A 25,951-nucleotide genomic window follows, 5' to 3' on the forward strand; every position below is an offset into this window, starting at 1 on the left:
GATCCTTCAAATGAAGTATGTATCACAGTTTCCTGTTACATGGCCCAGTACCAGCATGGCTGTTACTATTTTTCCTGAACAGGAATGAAAATAGTACCGGTAGTGATAAATAAGAAGTAATTATAAGAGTAAAGTCTACAGTCTTTTAGCTTATTAAAATTTAAAAAAAAATGTTACTGCCATAATTTTCTTCATCTCGATTCAGTCTATCATATACAAATCTTGCAATGACTTCCTTGGAAAAATTATCTGATGCACATAAGCCCACCATTCGTCCCTATCCTGAACAATATTAATCCAGTCCCTAGCATCATATTCCACCTCCCTCAAAATATTATCCTCCCATCTACGTCTCGGCCTCTCCAAAGGTCTTCAAACTAACTCTATGCATTTATGGACTCACTCATTCGTGCTACATACCCTGCCCACATCAAACGTCTGGATTTAATAATGTTAGGTGAAGAAGACAATGCTTGCAGTTGTGCGTTGTGTAACTTTCTCCATTTTCCTGTAACTTCATCCCTCTTAGTTCCAAATATTTTCCTAAGAACCTTACACTCTAACACCCTTAACCTCTGTTCCCCTCTCAAAGTGAGAGTCCAATTTAATGCTTCTTATACATACATGCCTGTGGTGTAACTATATCTGGAACAAGTAAACATATAATATGCTCCTTTTTAATTACGGTATTCCTATAGCCTTAAAGATTGTGGTAATACACTGAAGTACTTGGGACAATAATAAAAATATTCTTCTGCGTTAATGAACACTTTTTTTTTTTTTTACTTAATTTCTAACAAGAATATTTTTGTACGTACGAAAGGTTATCAGTGATGGGACTTTACTTTATTTGGGACTAGTATTTCTAAATAAGCTTAAAATTTTTCAAAATTCAGTTGCATGTATGTAAACTCAACCACATGCATTAGTTTATAATGAAGTTGCATTAGATTAGGTTACAGCAGAAAAGTCTTCGTATGTTAAATTATGTGTAAATACTTTTTAACACACTATCATGGATGCATCCTTATGGAATAAGATCTGTACTGATCCTGTCAAATATTATCTATAAAAACAGGTAGGCCTACTTACAAGAGATTTGCAATTCTTACCATTAGAACCGCTGTGGTTTGACAGATATCTTCCTATTCTGCTTCAGCCTTCAATTGTCTGTACATATTAACCACTGCTTATTGTAAGCTGCTCTGTAACGAAAGCCTTTTCTTTCTGGATGTAGGCCTATAAGTTCTTCAGACTCTTTCCTTCTGGACATGTTATAACCTTAAAATAAAATGGTTATTGCATTTTAAAATATGAACTACACATTAATCAAACTTCAACCTTGATTTTATTCACTTTCATTAGACTAAATATTTGTAAGGTTATGTAAAATTATATTACGTAATTCTCCAAAATAACTACACCATAGGAGACACTGTTTTCTTTTGTTCCATTGACTTCTGTGAGATGATACTGGTAACACATGGTTTTAGTTTGGAGCTATAAATACTTTCAACATAAAAGTCATTTGATACCTGTATATTCTAATGGATAGTTGGAAGTTTTTATTACAGCAAACTAATAAACCACGTGTTTACCACTATATAGCCTACATCTCTCATAAGCCAGTGAAACATGCCTTCTTTGATGTAGCTTCTCTGGAGAATACCTTATATTATGATAAAAAGGATAAACTCCAGAACACGGTACCCTACCTTCCCCTCTACCCCCACCGCACCTACCTTGCAACTTGCTACTTTCCTTGCTGACTCCTCCCTCTCTCGCGTTCTCACGCTGCGTCTCGCTCCATTCGAGACGCGCGCCACCTCGAAACATCATGGCGGCCACTGACGATCTCCGAGAACATCGCGGACCCGATGAAAAAAAGCGGGGTTTCGGGGCTGCAAGCCCCGAAGATGACCCGACGTGTAGCACATGATGAAAAAAAGCGGGGTTTCGGGGCTGCAAGCCCCGAAGATGACCCGACGTGTAGCACATGATGAAAAGAAGCGGGGTTTCGAAATATAAGTATGCCTATGTAATATAATATCTTAATACTTATTAAATAACAGCAAATCTTAATACAACATAACATTCTAATATGTTAATTTACTGTAATATTGCAATGTAATGCTCCAAAATTTCTACTTACCTAGAAACATACAATACCGGTAGTTCTGATAATAACAATAATTGCACCACAGAGTAGTATTATGTGATGTGATGGAAATAGTAACTTCACGTACAACTCGCAATTCCCGGAATATATTATATATATTATAATCGCGATATAAAATACACGCACAATATTACGTTTGAATAAATCTAGTGAATTTTAAATCGAGTAGCGGACAGGCCTGTATAATAATTCCAAGTGTACCAACATAAGAACTACAAAATGACTAACTATCATGATATCTAGAACATGTGGGTGTTGAAGTAAGTGTTGCCAATAGTGAAGTGAACCTGGGGGCTGCAAAAACACTAGATTTCAGCTGGTGATCACGTAATGGGGGAAAAATGTTGAAGTTGCATCTTAGTACCTCAAGATATGCTGTGCTGACAATTATCGGACCATCGGATCTGTGCTCCTTCAGCGCTGTCATCGTTCTTGAAAAAGTTAACACCTGTACTCACTCCATTCCACCCGCTTTCCTCCCACCACATCACACAGCAGACCACGAACCTTGCCGAATAGGGATGTTGCCACACTTCCGTCAAACGTTGTCATAAATAACTGGTCCTCCATGCTACAATATCATTTCTTTCAATCAAAATACATCTTGTATTTCGACATTTTTTAAACCTAAACTGCATGTTTCGAATCACTTTCTGTAGCGTTTCTCTCCAACCTTGGAAATTATTGCTTCTCTCGTAACCTTCAGTAATTTCTTCAATGTCGGAATTTATTACTGCAAAGTATTAAATTCTTGTATCTTTTTTCTTAAAATATACATCGGTTCATATGATCTACAAGAATTAAAGGTTCTCTAGGTCTGTTCTTCCCTGGTGATTCTAACTTTTCATCTCCTCCACAGACTCTCCCTCTCCTGATTTTCTTTATTAAGCGCTATGACTTGCCTATATAAATTACATAACATATTGTATTACTATTAGGTAAGTCAGTAATTTTAATACGTAATCAATTGAAATAAAATAAGTCTCACAAGTGATCGCAGCTGTTTTTATTGTTGCCTTATTTATAGGAAAGAGATGACCTGTTTGTTTCTCTTCATCGCAAAATGCTATTACTTGCTTAATATTTTTTTCACCACTGCGTCACAGCCTAAGACTGTAACTCCGTGCTGCAGTATTCATGTTGAGTTGACAACACTGGACTGCAAGTGCAAATAAACTGTCCCGCAAGGAGGCTCAAAATTGTGAATAGTGGGGGAGAGAAAGGGAGAGAGATAGAAATGCAGGAAGAGAAATGAATTACCGAGGCTCAGAAGGAATTAGGGTTCAGTTCGCATATCTCACGGGGCAAGATCCGATGGTCCGACAATATAAACCTAACCTAACGTAACCTTTCATATAATCTTATACACCTAATCTAATCTAACCTAACCTAACGTCTGAGAATAGTACACACTTAACCTAATCTAACCTAACGTCTGAGAATAGTACACACCTAACCTAACCTAACCTAACGTCTGAGAATAGTACTCAGCTAACCTAACCTAACATAAAATAACATCTGAGAATAGTACAAAATGTAACGTTGTAACCTGTCAGAAAATACTACACACCTGTTCTAACATTACACACCTAACCAAACCTAACATAACGCAATACACACGTTATGTAATCTAATGTAACATTATACTACACACTTATTGTAACATTCCTCACGTTTAGCACACCTGTTGTAACATTCCTCACATTAGTTTCATTTCGTTTGCAGATACTGGCATCCCTGCTACACCTATAGCCTGTCGTCTGCTGAAAATCGAGTCATCTAGTGGAAGTGAACATTCAAGATAAGGAAATATTGCAGGCAGCCAAAATGGAAGATGGCGCAAAAATCACGCATATCCATCGTTTCAAAAAAAGGAGCATCAACCAGGATGGGCAAGTAGAATATATTCCCACCCAAACAGTAGCAATAACATGTAGGTCACAGTCTCTGCCAAAAGCCCTCACTCTGTATTGCAACAGATACGAAATACAAAATTTTCAAGCTTCCATATTACAATGCCTAAACTGCTTCAAATTTGGACACCCAGCCAAATTCTGTAAAAATACACAGAAGTGCAGAAAATGTGGCGACACACATCCGGTGGAACGATGTCGCAGCACCTGCATAAATGTAGCAACTGTCAGGGCCCTCACACCCTAGTAGATGATAACTGTCCAAACAAAAAGCTGGAAACACAAATTTTGCAGATAGTAAATGAAACACGAATGTCACGAAATGATGCCATGCAGCTACTAACTGGTCGCAAGTCCTACGCAGCAGTTGCAATACAGAACAACTCAAATACAAATAAAGATAACTTTCCGGAGCTACCAAAAATATATACCACACAAACTATACACAGCCCACAGGTAGAAAACAGTACACAGCCAGAAACAAGTAGGAAAAAAAGAGACTTCACAGAAACACCTACATCAAAACTGGGGCTCCCCCAGAGTAGGAAGGTAGACGAAGAGGAAAACAACAAGCAGGTCCAGTGTCGAACCACACCAGGCAAACATAAAGAACTATATGGTAAAGAGGAAATCACAATAACCCAGGACTTACTCCCCAACAAGAAAAGTAGTGCATCAACCCCACAATGCCCAAAGGACGCGGGAACAAATCCTCCCTACCAAGAAACAAAGCCCGAAAAGCCGAAGAAAATGGAAAATGAGAGACTAGAAATTTACAAAATGATCCAACAAATTCTACCAAATGTTAATGAGAGTAAAAAAAAAAAAAAAAAAAAAAAAAAAAAAAAAAAAATTCTAAAAAAACTCCAGCTCAAATGCCAGAAGGTCTTCGAGGTCTTAAACTAATCCAATGGAATGCCCGAAGCATTCAAAACAAAAAGGTAGAATTCCAACAATTTATTATACAAGAAGAGCCTGACATAGTTTTCATATCTGAAACATGGTTACACTCACCAACAAAATTTACTATCCAGGGTTTCACAATCATACACTTAGACCAACTACAAAGAGAAGGTGGAGGAATTTTATTCATGATAAGAAAGGACATAATTAGGACAGCAAAATAGCTCACCAGACGTCACTTTCCTCTCAAACAATCTCATTCCAATTGCGACTTGGCAAATCAAAATGGATAATATGAGCAGTGATCATTTTCCCATATCCATATCAATCAACCAAGTAATCAAACGACATTGCATATAATTGAAATATCAATTAACAATGGTATTGTCCCGCGAGATTGGAAAGATGCAATAGTGGTGCCAATTTATAAGTCAGGGTCTCGCTCAGATACAAAAAATTACAGACCGGTCAGCCACACCTCTGTGGTTTGCAAACAGATGGAACACTTGATTTCAGCTTATCTAAGGCAGCATTGGGATGACTCAAATTGGTTACATAACTGTCAGCATGGATTTCGGGCAGGCTATTCAAGTGAGAGTCAATTAGTAACTGTATGTCAGGATTTAGAAGACGGAATAGAATTCAAGTAGCCAAGTACATGCAGTGATTACTGACTTTTCACGCGCATTCGATGTAGTCCCACATGATATATTGTTGGTTAAACTACAATCAACGGGGATTGACTTCAGAGTGCTCCAGTGGATCAAGGAATTTTTAACTTGTCGCACTCAGAGAGTACGGGTAGGGGAGGAATTATCGAACCCAATTGAAATTACTTCCGGGGTCCTGCAGGGGAGTGTCTTGGGGCCTCTTCTATTCTTGGCTTTTGTAAATGATCTGCCAGTTAATATCTTGTCTAGGGTTCGCTTATTCGCGGATGATTGTATGGTATACAGGGAAATAAAAAGTTATGAAGATACTACTCTTCTCCAGAATGACCTCAATAGAATAAACGATTGGGCAATAGCCAACAAAATGAAAATAAATTCTCTAAAGAACAAAGCCATCAGCTTTACAAGGAAAAGAAATAAAATAGTCGCATCGTATACGTTAGGGGGTGAAACCATTCCGGAAGTTAACAAATGTAAATACCTCGGAATAACATTTAGCAGCGATCTCGGCTGGGGGGAACACGTTACAGACACAGCGGGAAAAGCATGGAGCGCATTACACTTTGTGATGAGGGTACTAAGAAAAGGTTCTGATAAATCCAAAGAGATTGCATATAAATCACTAGTACTTCCAGTAATGGAATATGGTGCTGCATGTTGGGATCCTTACAGATTAGAACATATTAAGACACTGGAAAAGATTCAAAAACGGGCTCTCAAGTGTTGTCGGAAAAATTCACCATTAAAATGGGACACACTCACGCACAGGAGAACGCGAATTCGATTATGCGCATTGTTCAAAACATACAGAGGTGAGCCTGCCTGGAGAGAAATAAAAAATAGGTTGCAGCCGCCAAATTACTCTTGAAGGAACGCCCACTCATATAAATTGAGGGAAAGAAGGCAGGGAACGGACACTGGAAAGTTTTCTTTTCTCAATCATACTAACAGGGACTGGAATGCTTTACCTGCAGACTTACTAAAGGCTTTACCAACAAACAAAAATGTATTTAAAAATAGGCTTAAGGCTTTTACTAATAGACTGTAATTATACACAGTATTTAAAGGATGTAAATGATATGTTGTTATTGAAGTGTTGTATCAGTGAAGAATTATGTTGTGTCAGTGAAGTGTGTAGTGTAAGTGAAACGTGTTCCTGTCAGTGAAGCTTTATAGTTTATAGTGGCAGTGCAAAGTATTTGAACAGTGAAATGTTTTTGAAGTGTTAGTGAAATCAGGATAGAATCAGTGAAATGTGTCATAGTTCCAGTGCAGTGAGTGAGTTGACAGCGAAATGAGTGTAATGTTGAAAGGTACTTGTGCAGATATGAACATATCATACTCGTGGGTTTTAGTTCGATCTTACGTTTAAGATACAAATTAGATTTATTTCAAATGTTATTTTAAGCGATCGTTTCATTTAATTCAGGATATTCCCTGTTGTTATTATTATTATTATTATTATTAATTATTGTTAGTATTAATTATTAGTATTATTATTAAGTCCACTAGTTCATCAATTAATAATATTATTAATTGTATTTTTAATTAATAAGTTTATTATTGTCATTATTGAGTGTAATTAGTAACCACTGCCACCGGGTATATACCCATTGCGGTGTGAATACATACATACATACATACATACATACATACATACATACATACATACATACATACATACAAACAATTTGCCAACAGAGCACAAAAGTAGTTATCATACAGGCAGACACGGAAGTGGATATTGAGCAGCTTGTGCAAATCATAACAGACTACAGCCGATTTGAGGAAAATCGCAACAAATCAGCCAAATCGACCAAAAACTGGCACAGTACTGTCAAACCCAAATGGTGGAGTGAGGAGATAAGGGAGGAAATCAACAAGAGGAAAGAAATGGCAAAAACTTTCATCTGCCAAAAAAATTTAACCAATTACATTGCATACAAATGACAAAAGGCAAAGATACGAAGGCTCATTCTCAATGCCAAACGCAAGGCCTGGAAAACCTTCTGCTCCCAAATTACAGGCCACACATCCACTTCAATGGTCTGGAAGCAAATAAAACGAAAAGAAAGTCCACAAAACTCCATTATACAAAGACACCCTAAGTTACAGGAGGACTTCCTAAACATGATCGCACCAGATGAGGTTCAGAATAAAAACCGCTTGCCACATTTCATTTATGACGGGTTGGCAGATAACCTCACAACAGACATCACGCCTGAAGAAATTAAAATAGCACTACAAACAGTGCAGAAAGGAATGGTCACGGGATCTGATGGAATCTCTTATGAAATTGTGAAAAATTTGCCTGACAAATACTATACAATATTAGCAAAAGCATACACACATATTTTAAAACAAAATGCGATCCCTAATTCATGGAGACAATATTATTTCATACCCATACAAAAACCAGGAACGACAGGATTCCAGGTGCAAGATTTTCGTCCGATAATCCTAACAAATACCGTAAGGAAAATATTTGAAAAAATTATAACACAACGAATATTATTTGTTTATATGGAAAGAATGGGACAATGGCCCAAATGTCAATATGGATATAGAAAGGGACACAATACAACAGATTGTCTACTGCATATAGTCTTAGATCAGCATGGACCCAAAGGCAACAACTCAATCTAGAAGCGATGAACATATCAAATGCCTATGATTCAGTGATACTCTCAAATCTACAACAAGAAATGGAAAAATTTTACTCCCTCCAGATATATTTCTGTGGCCGGGAGGAAAAAGGTCTTAAGTAAAAATTTTATACTTTTCAGGAAAGTAGTAGAAAGATTGAAATTGGTATCAATTATAGAGTTTTTTTAATTAAGAGGTTTTTCCTGGATATTATTTGTTTATATTTCTTCTAAAATAGGTAATGTTGCTCAATTAACAATTTTCTTGATTATTTCCAAAAATAGCCGCACTTAAGCCCTTTTAAGACTAGAACCCAAACAGAGTAGAAGGGACTATTAAACATAAGACCTTTTTCATGTCAAAATAAATGAGAAATGTGAATTATTAGGAATGCAAAATGGGTCTTAAACAATTATAGGGCTATTTACCCCTGTGCTTAAAGTTTTAAAAGGAAAGGGCATCAGTATGTGATAAAATGGCTAAAATACATTTTAGACCTTCTTAATAGGGAAGCATGGAAAGAAAACATGTGATGGTTTGTAAGGAATAAAGTATTAAATATTCTTAAGTCCTTTATTCTGTGTGTGTTCGATTCAAAAAATACTTTGGACATTTGGTAATGCTCTATAAATCCAGTCAGGAGTCTTATTTGACTTTAACCGTTTTACCAGATTGTAGAGAATTGTTTCACTTTCAGAATATATCATTTACACAAAAAATTGACTTAAGACCTTTTTCCTCCCGGCCACAGAATTAAGTCATCATTAATCTCATGACCAATAGAACTGTGTCCTTCCTGGCAGCCTATGGAAACACAACAACCAGAATTATAAACTTAGGAATACCACAGGGTTCGTTGCTCAGTCCAATACTTTTCACCATTTACATCATGGGCCTATCACAGCTCCCACTACAAAAAAGCAACATACTCGTACTAATTTTCGGCTGATGACATACGAAGGGTACATGGGAATAACGATCAAGGTCCATTTTAGAAAGTTTCGAGAAAAACGAATTTTAAAGTTTAAGCACTTAATACTTTCTTATGTGTGTATTTAATAGAAATTGACGTAGTGGAATGTCAAGAACGATGATTTATTATTACTAGCTAGACCACATGATAGTACTTCTTTTCCACTATAAGATAGCATTATTAACTCAATTTCGATTTTTGATGAACCTTGATCGTTTTTCCCGTATACCTTTCATATATATAACAACCAAAATCCCCCAAGACAAACCTACAGAAAATCTCAAACAATACATTCAAGAAGACATTGAGACCATCCAGTTTTACCTTAATCAACGAGAACTAACAATAAATCCTAGGAAAAGTAAACATATCATATTCTATAAAATACGAAAGCGCCTTTACTTATGGAATGAAATAGGAATCCAGAAACACAGACTAGATACCCAAACCTGTATCAAAATTCTGGGTGTAGATATGGGCAATAACTTCTCGGGAAAAACACATTATTCAAACCTCCTCCAGAAATTAAAACGGAGAATAATATTCAAGTATATAACCAGCAGATATTGTGGAAACCACTACATGGCACTTCACCTACTATACAACAACTTCTTGATAGCACTACAAGACTACGCCATGGCCATATTACCAAAGCCTCAGGACCAAATAGAAGCACAACTAAATTCAATCCACTACCAGGTAGCAAAACAAATCCTAGGTATAAGTGGCAAACCACATACCCATTCTGTACTAAAGACAATAAACTACTGTCTTCCTCCGACGAGTTCAGTGCTGGGACCTGAGGTATTCTTGCCATTGGTGAGGGGAGGTTGCAGGTAGATTCTTTTGTTGCTACAACCAAGCCGAGCCGGGTGGAGTGGGAAGTATTAATCGTCCAAAAATATGCAGTCTTCAGTTTGTAGTAGTGTGTGAATATGTCATATACATATTGTTTACCTAGGCCTATATGATTTTGTTATTAATATATTAAATATATTGTTGCAATTTTTGCTCATACATCTCCTTGATGTCAGCTATGTTAACATTATATGAATTAATATAATAATAATCCGTGGCGCAACAGCCCGTGGAGGGCCTAGACCGACCAGCTGGCTGCTGGCCTCACGCCCACATGCCGAAGCAGAGGTGGACGATCATCCAACCAGAATGGAGGATTCGTGTGGTTAGCACAATGATCCTCCCAGCTGTTATAGCTGGCATTCGCAACCGGATTTCGCTAACTATCGTAGCTCCCCAAGTGCATCACGATGCTGGGTGGGCACCGGTCCCATACACTGGCCGAAATTTCATGAGAAAATTTCATTATATGAATTACAGTGAAACCTGTCTAAAGCGGCCATCTGAAGTTACCTTGTAAAATGGCCGTTTTATCAGGTGGCCGCTTGATTAAGGTTGTGTTTTGTTATGAATCTGCATGAAAATACTGAATTTCACTGACTTTTTAGGACTGTGCGCGTACAACAATCATGCATATTAATGTCAGCCTGTTCCATTCTTGCAACTAGCCATTTCAAAACTCGCTTGCGGTACCTCAGTTTAAATAATTGGATAATACCTTGATCAAGGGGCTGGAGGTGTGATGTCGTATTTGGGAGAAGAAACACCAATTTCATGGATCACATTGCGATTTTGTCGTTTAATCTTGGAATTGAAATCGCATAGCTAATTCTCAAACAATGATGATGTCATCCAAGCTTTATTGTTGGCAGTCCACTTCACCTCCAATAAGCCCACGTCAACATTTTTCAAACATCTCGGTTTCAATGATTTCCCTATCATTAAGAGTGGTTCTTTTTCTCCTGCAGCATTAAAACAAAAGAGCAGGGTTATTCTGTCTTTTGCCAACTTCCCCCCTTTACACTCTTTTTCTTAAAACTTAAGTTTTGTTAGGGAGGGCCCTGAAAAAAAACCTGTTTCGTCAACACTGTAAATGTCTTTGAGTTCATATTCCGCAAGAATTGAAGGCAGTCTATTTTTTCCATTCTTCAATAACATTGTTTGCAATGTCACCTTCTTCACCAGACAAGAATGAAATGCAATGTTATGCCGTTTTCTAAAGCACTCTAACCACTATTACTAGCAACAAAATTTCTTACATTGAGTTCTTTGGCAATTTCAAGAGCTTTCTCTTGAATCATAAGCCCACTTATTGGCAATTTCTTCACCCTCGCACACTTAAACCATTCGTAAATGAAATCATTCACATTACTAAACAAAGATTCTCTCTTCCTCCCATTTTTTTTTTTAATATTTCATCTTTATTCTTAATTATACCGTTTATTTGTGTCCTTCCATATTTGAATATTTCTGCAATTTTTCTCACAGATGTTCCCTTCTCACTTTCTTCAATCATTTTTCGTCTCATCTCTAAACTTAACACCACTATAAATTTATTGTTAGACATGATTTCTCTCTCAAACTAACTTCACAATTCCTCTGAATCAAGTGAATGAAAAGAAGAAAAATTCGTAAAAGCTGGTCCAAATAGAGAAAGATAGAAAGAGGAGAAAGAAAATAAAAAAAAATTAGAATGGTTAACTACCTAAAACATACTGTGACATTTTCGATAGAAAAAGTCCGTGTTTCAATCCTTAAAAAACGAATAAGAATTTATAGCTGTGCAGGGTCGGAGTGGAAAGTGACAAAAGAGTCATAAAAACAGTAACCAACTAACCCCAAGATATGGAGGGTGTACTGTTGTACACTTAGCTATTGCTTCCTGTCCTCTAACCATCGAAAAAATAGGTCAGACAGTATCGGTGAAAAGATTTTTTGTTGGACAGTGACCGTTATAGTCAGGTTCCAATCCAAATAGACCCCGGCCGCTGGCCGCGCATGAAGTGGCCGCTAAATAAAGAGAGAATTTGTATTGATCTTATGGAAAATCCAATTGGTTCCAGAGAAAATTGGCCTTTTGGCCAGGTGGCCGTTTAAATGAAGTGACCACAAAGGCAGGTTTCACTGTATCCCTAAAGATACAGTATATAACTCACAAAAGTGATAATGAATATTTACCAAAACTTTACAGAAAACGTAATGTAAAAAGTCGCGTGGTTTACAATTGCCACCCAGAAGAATAAAACCTTAGCTACCCAAGTTATACGAGGAACTTCAAGACTGAAACTAAAGAACGTGAACTTGGTTTTGAAGGTACCTAAAGTCTCACCATTGTAAATCCTTTCTAGGAAATATAACAATGAAAAGAAACACGCTGGTTGACAGGTGTTCCCCACATGAGTACTGAAGGCTTGAAGACAATCTGACACTGTTAGATAGATTGACTCAACAGGCATGAAAGCAGCAATCTTCAGTGACACACACACATATGTTTAACAGTATAATAAATACGAGCACAGTTTGGAAATATGTTGACTGCATCTTGTATCTTGCAGCTTAACATAAAATTAACATGTAATTTCCTATGTAACAGTTAGAATATCTGTAATATATATTTTGTATTAGTTCAAACATTAACATTGAAAAAAATTAAGAATTGAAGTGAATATTTGTAATCACTTGTGGTGCTCCACTACTGTTTTCGAAATATAATGATGCTCATTACCTGTATTGTTATCAAATATATAGTTATAAAATATATTTTATGGTATGGTACCATTTAAAATACTTTTCAATGAGCTCCATGGTCACAAACTTTACATGAATTTCTTTATAGAAGGGTAAAAGATACATGAGAGAAGAATAGACATCTTAGCTTCCATATAAAAGTAACACTTCGGAAGAGTTTAACATATTACTTGACTTTTTATGCTTTTAAAGCACACATATGTCTTTGTAACTGTGGTATAGTGTCCTTCTCCCTGCCGAGGACATGACAGGATACAGAACATGATGACATAATAAGTAAGCTCTGAACTGTCTCGTTATTTAACAATAGCAAATAAAACGCTACTTTAATAACATAAAAGTCAATTTTAACAATATAGAAAGTAGTCCTTAATGTGTGTAACAATTAGGCAAGGTACATCATCCCCCACCAACCAAGGGGATAACAACTTACTAGTAAAGCTAAACATAAAATAGTTTCTCCTGGCGATGAGGTAGAACCAATAAAAGAACAAGAGTGACTGCACAATAACTAACGTGGCCTAGAAATAAAGGTACATTATAGTGAGATAAATAATATTCTAAAATGCCCCTTATATTACTTGTCTGATGAATGATTATCTATGGCAGCCAAAACAACTGCTCGTAATGAAGTGTGTGACAATCTCTTATCTCAGGCGTAGTGGTACAGTGCAGTCTACTGGAGTACTGGACAGATAACACTATTTACTAGAATTGTATTGGCGGCACTGCAATTCGTGACTCATACAAAAATATCAATTCCTCCTCTGAAACAATAATAAATGGAGGCAGAAGCTATGATGCAATTTCTCGTTATCAGCATTCATCGACATTCACCTTAATCAGCCCTTTTATGCCCACTGGGTCATTTTCGACCCACCCATACATGTTAGTTTCATTTCTATTATTAAAGTCTTTGTTTCTTTTATTGTTGATGAAATTGTTATTTGCACTACTGCAGATCATTTCTTTCTTCCTGTGCAATTTTCTCCTTAGATGAGCATTGTTGTGGCTGACATAATTTATTTATTTATTTGTGATATTTATTTATTTATTTATTTATTTATTTCATCAATCTTTGTTCACATCATGGCGGATTAGATGTATTCCAGTTCTTAATCCGCCATCACTCTCTATACAAACATTACAAGAACTACTACATATTGAACCTATAAGTATCCTCTGTACACAATAATAATAATAATAATAATAATAATAATAATAATAATAATAATAATAATAATAATAATAATAAACTAATAAGTATACCTCTTTTATTTAAAACTTCTACTTTAGCTTATTCATTTTTATGCTCAATCTCTTAAGAATTATTCTGTTAACTTCACTGACTACTCTTCGTAGTTTCTTATCATGTGACTACTCAACATTTATAAATCCATCTCCATTAGAGTTTTGACTTTCTCTTCCCATCTAATTTTAACTCTAAAAAGAAATTTTCCTAATTTATGCAGATTGCTGGCGTTTAGGTGACCATTCATTTTTTTATAAGCTACTATAGCGTTTATTTGTAGAAATTTTTTATCCATCCAACTGTTTCTCAAATCATTCGTTGCCTGACACTTTAACGCAATATGCATTGCGTCTTCAGCTAGTCCACACAAAGGACATTTATCCTTCTCTACGTTCCCTCTCTTATTCTTGAGTCTCCAGATACCTAATCTCCACCATGCCATTCCCATTCTCTCTTCCCTTGAATTTAGTCTAACATATTCTTCCTGTTCCCAAAACTGCTTCACCTCCCTATAGTATTTTAGTGATCCTAGGTCTTTAATATTACTAAAAATATCTTGTCTCGAAATTTCGTTTGTCCTCTCTTTTACTACCGGTATTCTTCCAATGGTTTTCGTGTTTATAGACACTAGTTCTCTCCATAGCCAATTTAGACCTAATCTGTTTATTTCTCGTTCCAGTTCTTTCAGCCAATTCGATTTCCAATTAGCAGCTTTCATACAAAAGATACAGGCTGACATAATTACACGTTGCAATTAGTGCTACAGATGAACCCAAATAATCCAAAGTTGGTAACAAACCATGACACATTTTGTTCAAATTAGTACAGACTTTTGAGCTAAGTCATGTAAGACTATATGTACCTAGGTTAGAAATAATCACATGGTGTTTTCTGCAATGCAGGAAGACTGATAACAGAAGTGAGTCGTTTTTGACCCAGTGGCCACATTCATTGCAGTGTGTCACTTTCTTCACATATATCTAAAAATCTAATTTATTGTCTTTACTGTTTGGCCTGCCAGTGTAAATACGTACAAAATTTTGTATAATGTAGAAGAGAAGGGGTTTACAGTAACTTGAGAAAATATTTTCATACCTACTTTCTCCAGCTGATAATGTTGATGATACTGGCCATGACTCATTGAAGATGGTAATAACAACTCGATCATTTATGCCTTAACCAACTAAATACAAGTGCTGAGATTGGCATTCAGGGTAATGAAGTTGGGAAACCTATTCGGTTTGGCTATAAAATTTGGGTTATGGCTACAGCTAAGGTATTGTATATCTTTTGATATTCATCAAGGCCATACTGATAATACTAAAAGTAATAAGCTTGAGCTCGGAGAATCTACCATTTATTACTTAGTGAGACAACGAACAGAAATTTCCCAATCAACTCTTCTCTTTGTACCAGTACTTCGACAATTTTTTACATCTGATAGACTCGTCTGTGACAACTTCAGTGCTATCGGTACTGTAACAGAAAATAAGACTGTAATTTCTAATCGGCAATGTATGCAATGGAGGTGGAAAGGAACTAGCTGCTCTATCCCATTATCTTATGGCCTAGTTGGCTCATAAGTGGTGCCTTGTTGGTATCACTTGTGAGGTTCAGATCTATCTTCAGACAGTTGACTAAACAAGAACAATTTCCCATTGACGACATCCAACAGATGAAGAATATGGTTTGCAGAGTTTATGAATGTCTCGTATGCAAAGAGAATAACACTGCTGCAGTCAAATGGAAAGACAATGCTATGGTCACAGTGTTATCCGATCAAAGTGCAGTTGTATCTGTTCAGAAGGCAAATATTTCCTTGAAAGAGAAAAAAGGATAGAAATACCTTCAGCCTAATATTATTTCCAACTACAACCAAAATATTGGGAGAATAGACATAATGGACAACAACATTTCAAATGAATTTCAGAATTGGAATCCAGGGCAACACGCAAATATTTTGGAGAAGCTGTGTTCCAACATCACAACAGAAGTATGACACAGTTCCCTTCAAATAGGACCAACAGTACACAGACCAAATGAAATAACATTTTTCTCCATCTGTGAGAGATGATGGTAGAGGATATATGGATGGCATGGCGACTTTGTCACCAATGTGCAGGATGTCACAATAAAACAACCAAGCCATGCCCATGATGTGAAATACCCCTACATGAAAATGTTTTTGTCAACTCCACATGGTTAAGAAATAAGTTACACGCTCTTTTTCATTCATAACATACATGAAATATTGCATAATGACTGCTATGAGGTTCAGAAAATAAATAGTTCGAGTATTATATGGCATTACTGCACCTGATTTGCTCACTGGGTCATTTTCGATCCAACCTGTATCTAGATGTCAATACATTGAAAAAGTTTAAAACAGCATTTGGCATTAATTTCGGTATAAGAGCTTGGACTACAAATAATCGGTTTTCGTCAAATTTTTACCAAAAAAAATTTTTGGGGATAAATGGGTCCACTCGACAGTACGCATTTTGAATATTGTAAACACATGATTTATTTCACTTTGAATGCAGGAGTATATAGCAATAGATAATATGAACGCAGGACTATATAACAATAAATAAGAGCTAATTACAGTTAGCTATTGGAACACATTACATGAATGATTTCACAGTAAGAATATATAATTTTGTAAAATGAAATACACTGAAATATTATAAGTAATAATTGACATTAAAAGAGGCGCTGGTATCAATATAATAATTTTATTATTGTAAAGGTAAAGGTAAAGGTATCCCCGTAACATGCCATGAAGGCACTTGGGGGGGCATGGTGGTAGAGCCCCATGCTTTCCATGACCTCGGCACTAGAATGAGATGGTGTGGTCGGCACCACGCTCTGACCGCCTTTTACCCCCGGGAAAGACCCGGTACTCAATTTTATAGGAGGCTGAGTGAACCTCGGGGCCGTTCTGAAAGTTTGGCAACGAGAAAAAATCCTGTCACCACCTGGGATCGAACCCCGGACCTTTCAGTCCGTAGCCAGCTGCTCTACCAACTGAGCTATTATTGTACTGGTATTATTATATTGGTACCAAGTGCAGGATAGCATGTGGTTATTTCTGCTCATACAACAGTCATGCTAATAATGCTTTGATGTGGAATGTACATGCCCTCCCTCTTGCTCCGCACAGTCCCTGCAGTGCCTACATACAGTTGTCAACAAACAACAGCACACTTACTGGACAGCGGTAAAGAAATTTCAGACAACTAGTACAAATTAAGTCAACATATAATCAAACATAGTCATACTTATAACTTGCACTGTCAAGCATTACTTGTGGATCACTCCAGCCACTGAATTGATAGTCCGCGAGTCCAAGGAAGAGTCACCAAGTCAGCTCCAGCAGACCGAAAACCCTTGTATCATAACACAGTCGAAAACATAGTATGGTTACTAATCACTTGCTGCTGTACAGCTACATATCTCGTCGATTGACCCCTCACTTGGTGGACAAACAACCACCATTGTTGTCAGACATCAAATCCCGATGTGGGCTTGGCTGCACATCGCAGATCACTCTCCCATGATGCACCACCACTCCAGTCGAATGCTGCCCGACAGTCACTTCCAATGGATGATGTCCGGAAAACAGGAGTACGGATTTTAACTGACAAATTTGAAAGGGCACCCATAGTAGAAAAATCACACAACAAGACAATGGCCAATCAACATGCATAATTCGCGGGTGCTCGTGTAAAGGGGATTAAGTCAAATTGTAAGATATGTAAACTTCTCTTCTTTGGTACTGAACAAAACTCCTTTGTCACAAAATACGGAGCACTGTAACTGCATCATGGATGGAAGCATAATTTAACAGAAGTCATTGTGGAGGGTTCAAATCTTTACTTATCCCACTTTAAGTTCATACTTAACCCCTTTACACGAGCACCCGTGAATCGCTACCCTCATTCGAAGTGCCAAGTGATATAATCAAAAGCAAAGATGATAAGCCACTAGGACTGCCATCTATGTAAAAGAAAGAAAACAAACAGAAATATATGAAAAAGAAACACGAGGGAAATGGAAACAAAATGGCATTAGAACATACCACATAACTTATACCATAAATTTAAACTCTGATGATTCTGGTTCCACTTATTGAATTTAATTTGAAGAGCATCGGTATTTGTTAGGAAGTGGTTTGTTATTTCACTCAGAAAACTCAATGGTGATTTCCAAGATCTAAAACCATAAGCGTCAAGAGGCTGCACAATCGGAGTTGTGTGTTTTGGAATTGTTAACACTTCCACCGTTTTGCCTTCTGGAGTTATTCTTTCCATGGCCTGTCTACCTCAGTAACTGGTCCACGAATCTACCAAAAGAATGCTATGATCACTGACAGATGGAAAGTATAGTTCTTCAAATAACTTGAAGAGGTGAGTTTTCATAAGCTTCCTCGATTTTGAGGGCAGTGCATAAACATTTGGGGCCTTAAACTTTTTCTTCTTCACGATGGCAATAGAGATAGACATATGAGTGTCAGGCGATTATTTTGAAAAATCATATCTTAAAGACTAGGTCTTCTCTGGCTGTAGAAATTTATAGGCAGATTTCTTATTTCAAATGGAACGTATGGGGGAAAAATCTTTGTGAAAATCCATTATCATTTAGTGAGCTTTCCTTGTCAGTTCACTTTCTTCTTCCTCTTACACTCAGATAGGTGTCACGAGACAACGAAAGAAGAGACTACACATCCTACACGTGGTCTACACTTTCAATGTTCATCCAATAATGATTAACATTCAGATTCAATAAAACTAAAGCAAGACTCCATTGTGCAAATTGTATCCGAACAGCAACTGCAAATGCTAGTTAGAAAAGCAATCAGAACGACCAGTACCAGAAATTGTAAGAATGTAGACTCATGCTCGTCATGCTCATACTAAGATATTCTCATTGAGTGTCAGAGGGATTAGAATTGCTACCAGTTGAATATTTGCTAATGAAATCGGGAAATTTTAAATAGGTACCTATATTTACTTTACTTTACCTATCACATAAATAATATTACCTTATGTAGGCTGACCAGACATCCCCGATTTCCGGAGACAGTCCCCGGTTTTGCATTGCTGTTCCCTGGGTGCAAATGTCCCCATTTTTGTCCCTGGAAATTAATTTTGTCGCCAGAAATTTTGATTTTGTTTCAGTAACATTTTGCACGTGAATATTTAAGTATCGTGTTGAAACTCCTACGTTTCATGCACATTTCTGAACGGTTCTCAGTATGAGACAGAAGAACCAGCGAGCACAATATGAGATAGTCTGCACTCTTTAAGAAGAACAGCATCTTCGCCTTCATTCACTTTGTGCAGAAGCGTTAGAACTGCCGCAGCATCCATTTCTAAGTAAGTAAAACAACGAGGAGTTTTGTGACAAACCAACAGGTGAAAGTGGTATGTTTTTCAACATTTCAAAAAAAAAAAATCCATTACATTTGAAAATCTTCTCAAAATAGTGTCCTTAATCATGTGTCTTTCAGTCAATAATTCAACAGTTGAAAGACTTTCCTCCACATTGAACTCAATCTGGACTGATGAAAAATCAAGAAAGAAAATTGAAACATCTTTGTTACAAGTGAAAACAAACTTTCATTTCTCATGTGAAGAACTTAGTGTGAAGCTGTATGGGAATAAACAGATCCTTAAAGAAATACATTCTTCAGACAAGTACTTGTAAAATGTGTGTGTTAAAAGTTCAGTGTTTACAATATTTTGTGAAAGACTTCCATGCATGCGTCAGTACTGAAATTGAATTCTTAGTGGCCATAATTATTTATAGGAGTTACTTGTGTTTATGCATTTAGTTCAAAAAGTTAAGATACTCTACAAATTTAGTGTGCAAAATTCTATCATTGTATCTACTGTTACATGTATCTTCTGCAACATTTCAACGGATAGTGACTAGGTAAGTGTTTGTGTTTTCTTTTAAAATTGTCGATGTCCCCTGCTGGACCATAAAAAATCAGGTTAGCCTAATCTTATGCTTTAGAGGAAACTGGGACATTTGATATCCTGGACACACTCTTTCGTGACAGGGGTATAGATATTAGAAATTCGAGTTTATCCTGGCTAAACTGGGACATCTGGGGATCCTACTAAGGTAGCAAGAAAGGATACCACATAGAATAGAAAAGTTACTTATGTCCAAGAAAATCTGACAATGACTGTGCATTTTATGGTGATTTGGTGATTCATACACTATCCACAATATCTCGTCACAATTTCCTAACCGTTTATAAGTGTTACTGTTCCTGAAGCGTATCAAGTTCTTGACCCTCCCGCTATCAAAATTTTTCACAACTTACTATTATAAAGGAGGAGTGATAAAATTACCGTCATCAAAATCATATACCGATCTTTGTTAAGCATTTAGAATATAAACAGTTGATGTATTATTGACTTACAAAAAATATAAAAATATGAAATAATCCTATTATTTCTAAAAAATAGAGGGTGATTCAATAGTTCTGCTCCATTTTGTTGAAAACATAGTATACTAAAATTAATGAACTTTAGATATGTTACCGGCGACACTACGAGGCAAAATATACAGTAAGTTTAAATTTCCCTCCCTTCCATTTCAAGACAAACTGCTCAATGCTATATAGTTTTGACATGGTAGAAAACACATTTACAACCAATGAAAGTCACAGTACTATAATATAAATTGAAAATCACTTCAGTTAATTCTTTAAATTTAAATACAGTGAGGTTAATTGGGGATGCTCGGATTTTGCAGGAGCCGTTCCCCGCCAAGAGATGTCATAATCACCGGGAATAGTGCGTTCACATTCTCGGCACGCAAGCAATGAGCGACACTGCAGTTTCGCTTTAGTTGTGTTGTGTTGTGTTGTGGGAAGTAAATTGGCTGTGAAAGTTATAATCTTAAAAGTTTAAGTTAAGTTTAAAGTGCTCCATGTAGGCTACTGTTGTATAACGTATTCATTAGGTGAACGTACTTATCTACAGTCTATACAATACATGCATACAGAAACGAAAGTCTTGTGCGGCAACAAGATGCAAATTTCGGGAAAAGTTTCCAGATAGACCTGTTCCAACTGCCAGTACAATAAGAAGACTTTATAAGAAATTCATTTGGACAGCTTCGGTAAACGATGAAAAACCGAAAAGAATGTCATGTTATGTCGAAAGAGAAATTAGACGAGATTGATGAAGGATTGGAAGACACCCCTCAAAAATCCCTCAGAGTTTAGTGCAGGAAACTGAAATAAGTACAAGTTCTGCTTGTGTAGCGACAACATTACTTAAATTAAAGCCCTACAGAATGCAAGAAAGTCACACTCCATAAACGAACTTAAACAGAATGTAAGAGATGCAATAAATTCTATCAGTGCTGAAGAACTTGCGAGAGTGACTGCAAATTTCGTAAAAAGATGTGAAATGTATGTTGCAGTAAATGGAGGACATTTTGAACAACGAATGTGACCTTGGTAAGTACTAATAACTTTTAAACTTTGTAACAGTAGGATTGTAGGCCGGAATGCCGGAGATGTGTATGTGTTTCCTGTGGTAATCAACACATTGATAGCCAGGCCGGTTCTGGACGACAACCCAAGCATCCCCAAGTAACTTCACTGTATTAGAACAATATATAACTTATACAACCATGAGCATCTCAAAAACATTTGTTTATAATAAAAGAAAATCCCAAAAAAAAGTTTTGAAGTTATAAAAATAAATAATTAAAAATATAAAACTAATCAAATTTTAGTTCTTTGTTGAAATTCAAATATTCGAATACCACCTATAATGATAATATAAATAACAATATAAAAATTGGTATAAATAACACAAAATAAAATAATTTGGAAGCAGACTAACTTAGAAATGAAGAGAATTAAGCTGTAGATCGAATTTTATACCCTGGAATTTTCATGACACAGACTATCAAGACGGGTAACAAGATCACCCCACATGGATAATGTGAATTATATCTTAAAGTAGATTAACACTTTCAGTCACGAATTATGATTGTTGTTTATGAAAGTCTAATTGTTTGTTCATGACTCCTTTTAAGATTTTGTCTCATTTTTACAGCATGATACCTAGATTTCCAGATATGAACTATCCACTTGAGAGGACAAGGTGGCTAAAAGGACCTGTCAACAGCTGTCCATGAGGCGGTATTGAAGTTGCTGTCCTCTTAGACCTATAGGTCTAACATTATTTAAATATGATATATAGTAGGCTATACAGCAATGAAATGATTCAGTAGAAATTAATATAATGCAATTGAAAGCTATCACATTTTTACATGTCGTGTCATTCAGTCAGATCACTGCTTGTTTAATTTGTCCACAATGTAGAACTGGTTGTTAAATGTTTTAAATTAAAAAAAAATAGCATTTACAGGATGGAAGAACACTGACAATACGATATTATCAAGCATTTTAATATTGCACAAAACATAATGTAATAGTTATTTAGATACTAATGTCATAACATTTCATTTTACAATACGAGATTTTGTCAAACAAGGCTGCAGGCCGGGTTTGATAACCAGTCTACTATTGTAATATGAAGTTACGACATGTGTATCATACAAAGTTTTATCCGCTTTGATAAAAAAAAATAATGTAAAATTGAATATTGTCTAAATGTAAAATTTTTATTGCCAGCAATATACATTTGCTTTGTAGGTGATCGATTCATATAGAGGGACTTGTACGAGAAACATTTGAAGCTATATACATTTTCTTTGTAGGTGATCGATTCATATAGAGGGCCATGTACAAGAAACATTTGAAGAATGTTATTATTGTCGGTATTGTCACCATGACTATTTATAAATATAAGTGTCAATGGTATTGCATTAACAGCTGTACTGATTTATTAATTCCAACAAAATCGCGACAGAGGTATGAAGAGGAATATAAGAAGTTTGAAGAGTGGTGTAAAAAAAAAAAAGTATGGAATAATTCTGAAAAGTTTATGCTGGAATATTTTTCAATGAAAAGTGAAAAGAAGAAATCAAGTTCTCTGTGGATTCATTATTCTATGCTGCAGTGTACGGTATCACTGAAGAAAAACGTGGACATCAATCAGTAAGTAGACACAATAATTGTTAGCTTTTTAAAGCAAAAAAGTGAATTGTGAAAATGTTACCATTAATGTGTATAACAAATATAAAGCTTACAAGGACAAGGATCCTGCTGATCCAAAGTTGAACTCGGGCATGGGTTCGATTCCAGCTTGTGCTCATTACTGGCAGTTTTTTCCCGAGGTTTCCTCCAACCATAAGGCGAATGCGAATGTCAGGTAATCTATGGCGAACCCTCGGCCTCATCTTGCCAAATACCATCACGCTATTACCAATACAATCAATGCCAAATATCTTAGTAGTTAATACAGGGTCGTTAAATACCAACTAAAAAAATTGCAGAGAATAATCAGAGTAGTATAATGAAGCATTAATGGTGAAGTGTTGATCAAAATTTTTTAGTGGTGGTGGTAGCAGTATGTGTAAGAAAAGTAAATAGTTGGTGTACTATGATTGATGTTTAAGGAAGTGCGAAGTTAATACAGTGCTAATAGTACCTCCCTCATGCCACTAACTCTGCTACAGAAAAGAATAATACAATTATGCCTTAATAAACTCTTGATTACCCTTCAGAACTGTTGTATTCAGGATTTAAAGTATGTGACTTCCATCAAATTAATAACAATGTATTATTGAATTTTGTACATAAAAACCGAAATATATTTAATTTATATTCACATAAATCAGTGATGACAATTGATGTCCATAGGAGCAAGCGCGTCCTTTAGAGATCAGGAGAGCCTGAGAGCTTTACAGCGGAAAGGAAAGAGACAGACAAAAGAGGTAGTATATGCCACTTGGTCGAGCTATGTTCAGGGATGGCCAGCACTGATTCAATAGATAAAGGGAAGAGAACTTATTAAAACTGTATCCATGTTAATTTTTAGATTTGTCTGGAAGTATAAGTGCATTATAAGAATGTAAGTTTTAATTTTAATGTTCATTTTTCACAAGTTTGATTTTTTTGTTCAAAAGAAATAACTTACCGTATTTTCTCAACTTTCTTTATAGAAAAGTGAAATTTTCAGATATAGGCCTATTTATTTAGTAGCCTTACAGAATGTTTTCGTTAATTTAATATACCGTAAATGCGTATTACTGAAGATAGTGTATTAAAAGTTTTGAAAATATTCGCATGGAAATGAATTATTAACAAAGCAACTACTGTTACATCATAAGCAAAAGCTACGTCCCCATGTGTTGTAAAAATGTCAGCTCTATAGCTTCAACACATTTCGAGAAAATAATTTAATATTCTGATGATAGGAAGTTGCTCACCAATATCACCTTAAAAGCATAATGCAATAAGAGTTTTGTTATGGAATATTAGTTACACTTAAAACATATACAGCACCTAGGTAACTTTGCTTTGTACTATGATATTTTTTTGATTAGTTGATTGATTATTTTTATAGGGCTAAAGGTATCATCAATATCAATTACAACTTGTCATGTCATACTCAATCTCTTTTTTTTGGGATATCACTTTCTTTATGAATGATGTGTTTCATCCATTTAGTACAGTATAGTTGTACTACTATGGAATTTATGTGAATATTCCTTCTTATCTCTTTATTATGTTATTAACATTTAAAACACAACTGCAATATTAAGAAATCAGTGTTAGTACTTTTATTTTACAGACAATATATATAATAGTAAACAGAAAGAAACCATATAAAAATAACGACATAAAATGTCACGTTCCGTTTGAAGTTTGTGCACCAGTGTTTTCTTAATCCTACAGGCTGCTTACTTATATACACAACCCTTCCTCTTTCCATACTTAGCGCTTGATGCCCGCGCACGACGTCAAGATCAGAAAAATGCGCTTGCTTTGACATCACTGACATAAATATAAAACCAAAAGATCAGAAAACATATATTATGCTTAACAGAACCTAAATGTATCACAGCTGTAGCATATAATCACAGTAGCAACTTCGGTCCAAGGCTTTATAACATGATAACTTAATAGCTAAATTCCCAAATATACACTATCTACCAAAAAGTAATTGGGCACTATTTTTGCCCCTTTAGAACCTCGTGGTACCACCTCTTGTTGCTATAACAGCAGCCACCCTGTCAGGCATGTTCTCCACTAGTTTGTGTAGGATATCCACTGGAATGCGTCGCCATTCCTCTTGCAATATGGCACTCAGTTGGACAATGGAAGTTGGCCGAATTTCCCGAAACCTCAATCGCCGCTCCAATTCGTCTCAAAGGTGCTCAATGTGATTGAGATCAGGACTCTGTGCAGGCCAGTTCAACTGGTGACCTTATTGTCTGCATACCACTGCACAGTAGCCGCCGAAATATGACATCTAGCACGTAAAATCCCGGGTGCTCAATTACTTTTTGGTAGATAGTGTACAATTTACTAATGCTCCTTATTTTAAAAAATCAATTAAAAATTCCTGTTTAGAGAGAAAATTTAAAGTTCAATTATTCTGATATGTTTTTTCTTCTTCTTTTTTCTTTTTTTTTTTTTACTTTTTACTCTGTTATTTAATAAAATATCTTAACATTATGTGGAACGCCCTCTGAGCACGAGTGTGTAACTTACTCTTTCTGGGGACGCTAGAATGTTTTTATAAAAAAGCAATATATATCTTTGTTCTATGAGGGCTATTCATAAAGTAGCCGTTTATTTTTTACAAACCTGTGAATGACGTTACAGAATTGAGTTACAATAGGTTTGAAATTGTACACTCT

The 25,951-nt window shown here is 35.9% G+C and overlaps 1 protein-coding gene across 8 annotated transcripts in view; it reads right to left on the reverse strand.

The window, feature by feature from the left end:
* The window catches only part of LOC138715449 (uncharacterized protein CG3556-like), a 125,930-nt gene that overhangs the window by 49,272 nt on the left and 50,707 nt on the right, over positions 1 to 25,951 (reverse strand). For 5 of the 8 annotated variants that reach the window (XM_069848369.1, XM_069848370.1, XM_069848365.1 and 2 more), the window contains exon 2: positions 1,113 to 1,281. The exons of 1 other annotated variant lie outside the window; for it this stretch is intronic. The gene's annotated coding sequence lies outside the window, so the exon portion shown is untranslated. Of the gene's footprint in view, positions 1 to 1,112; positions 1,282 to 1,742; positions 6,601 to 25,951 lie in introns of those variants that run through there. 2 more of the 8 variants (XM_069848363.1, XM_069848362.1) reach the window with 2 other exon arrangements.

Source organism: Periplaneta americana, chromosome 15, assembly GCF_040183065.1.
Source record: "Periplaneta americana isolate PAMFEO1 chromosome 15, P.americana_PAMFEO1_priV1, whole genome shotgun sequence".
Lineage (NCBI taxonomy): Eukaryota > Metazoa > Arthropoda > Insecta > Blattodea > Blattidae > Periplaneta > Periplaneta americana.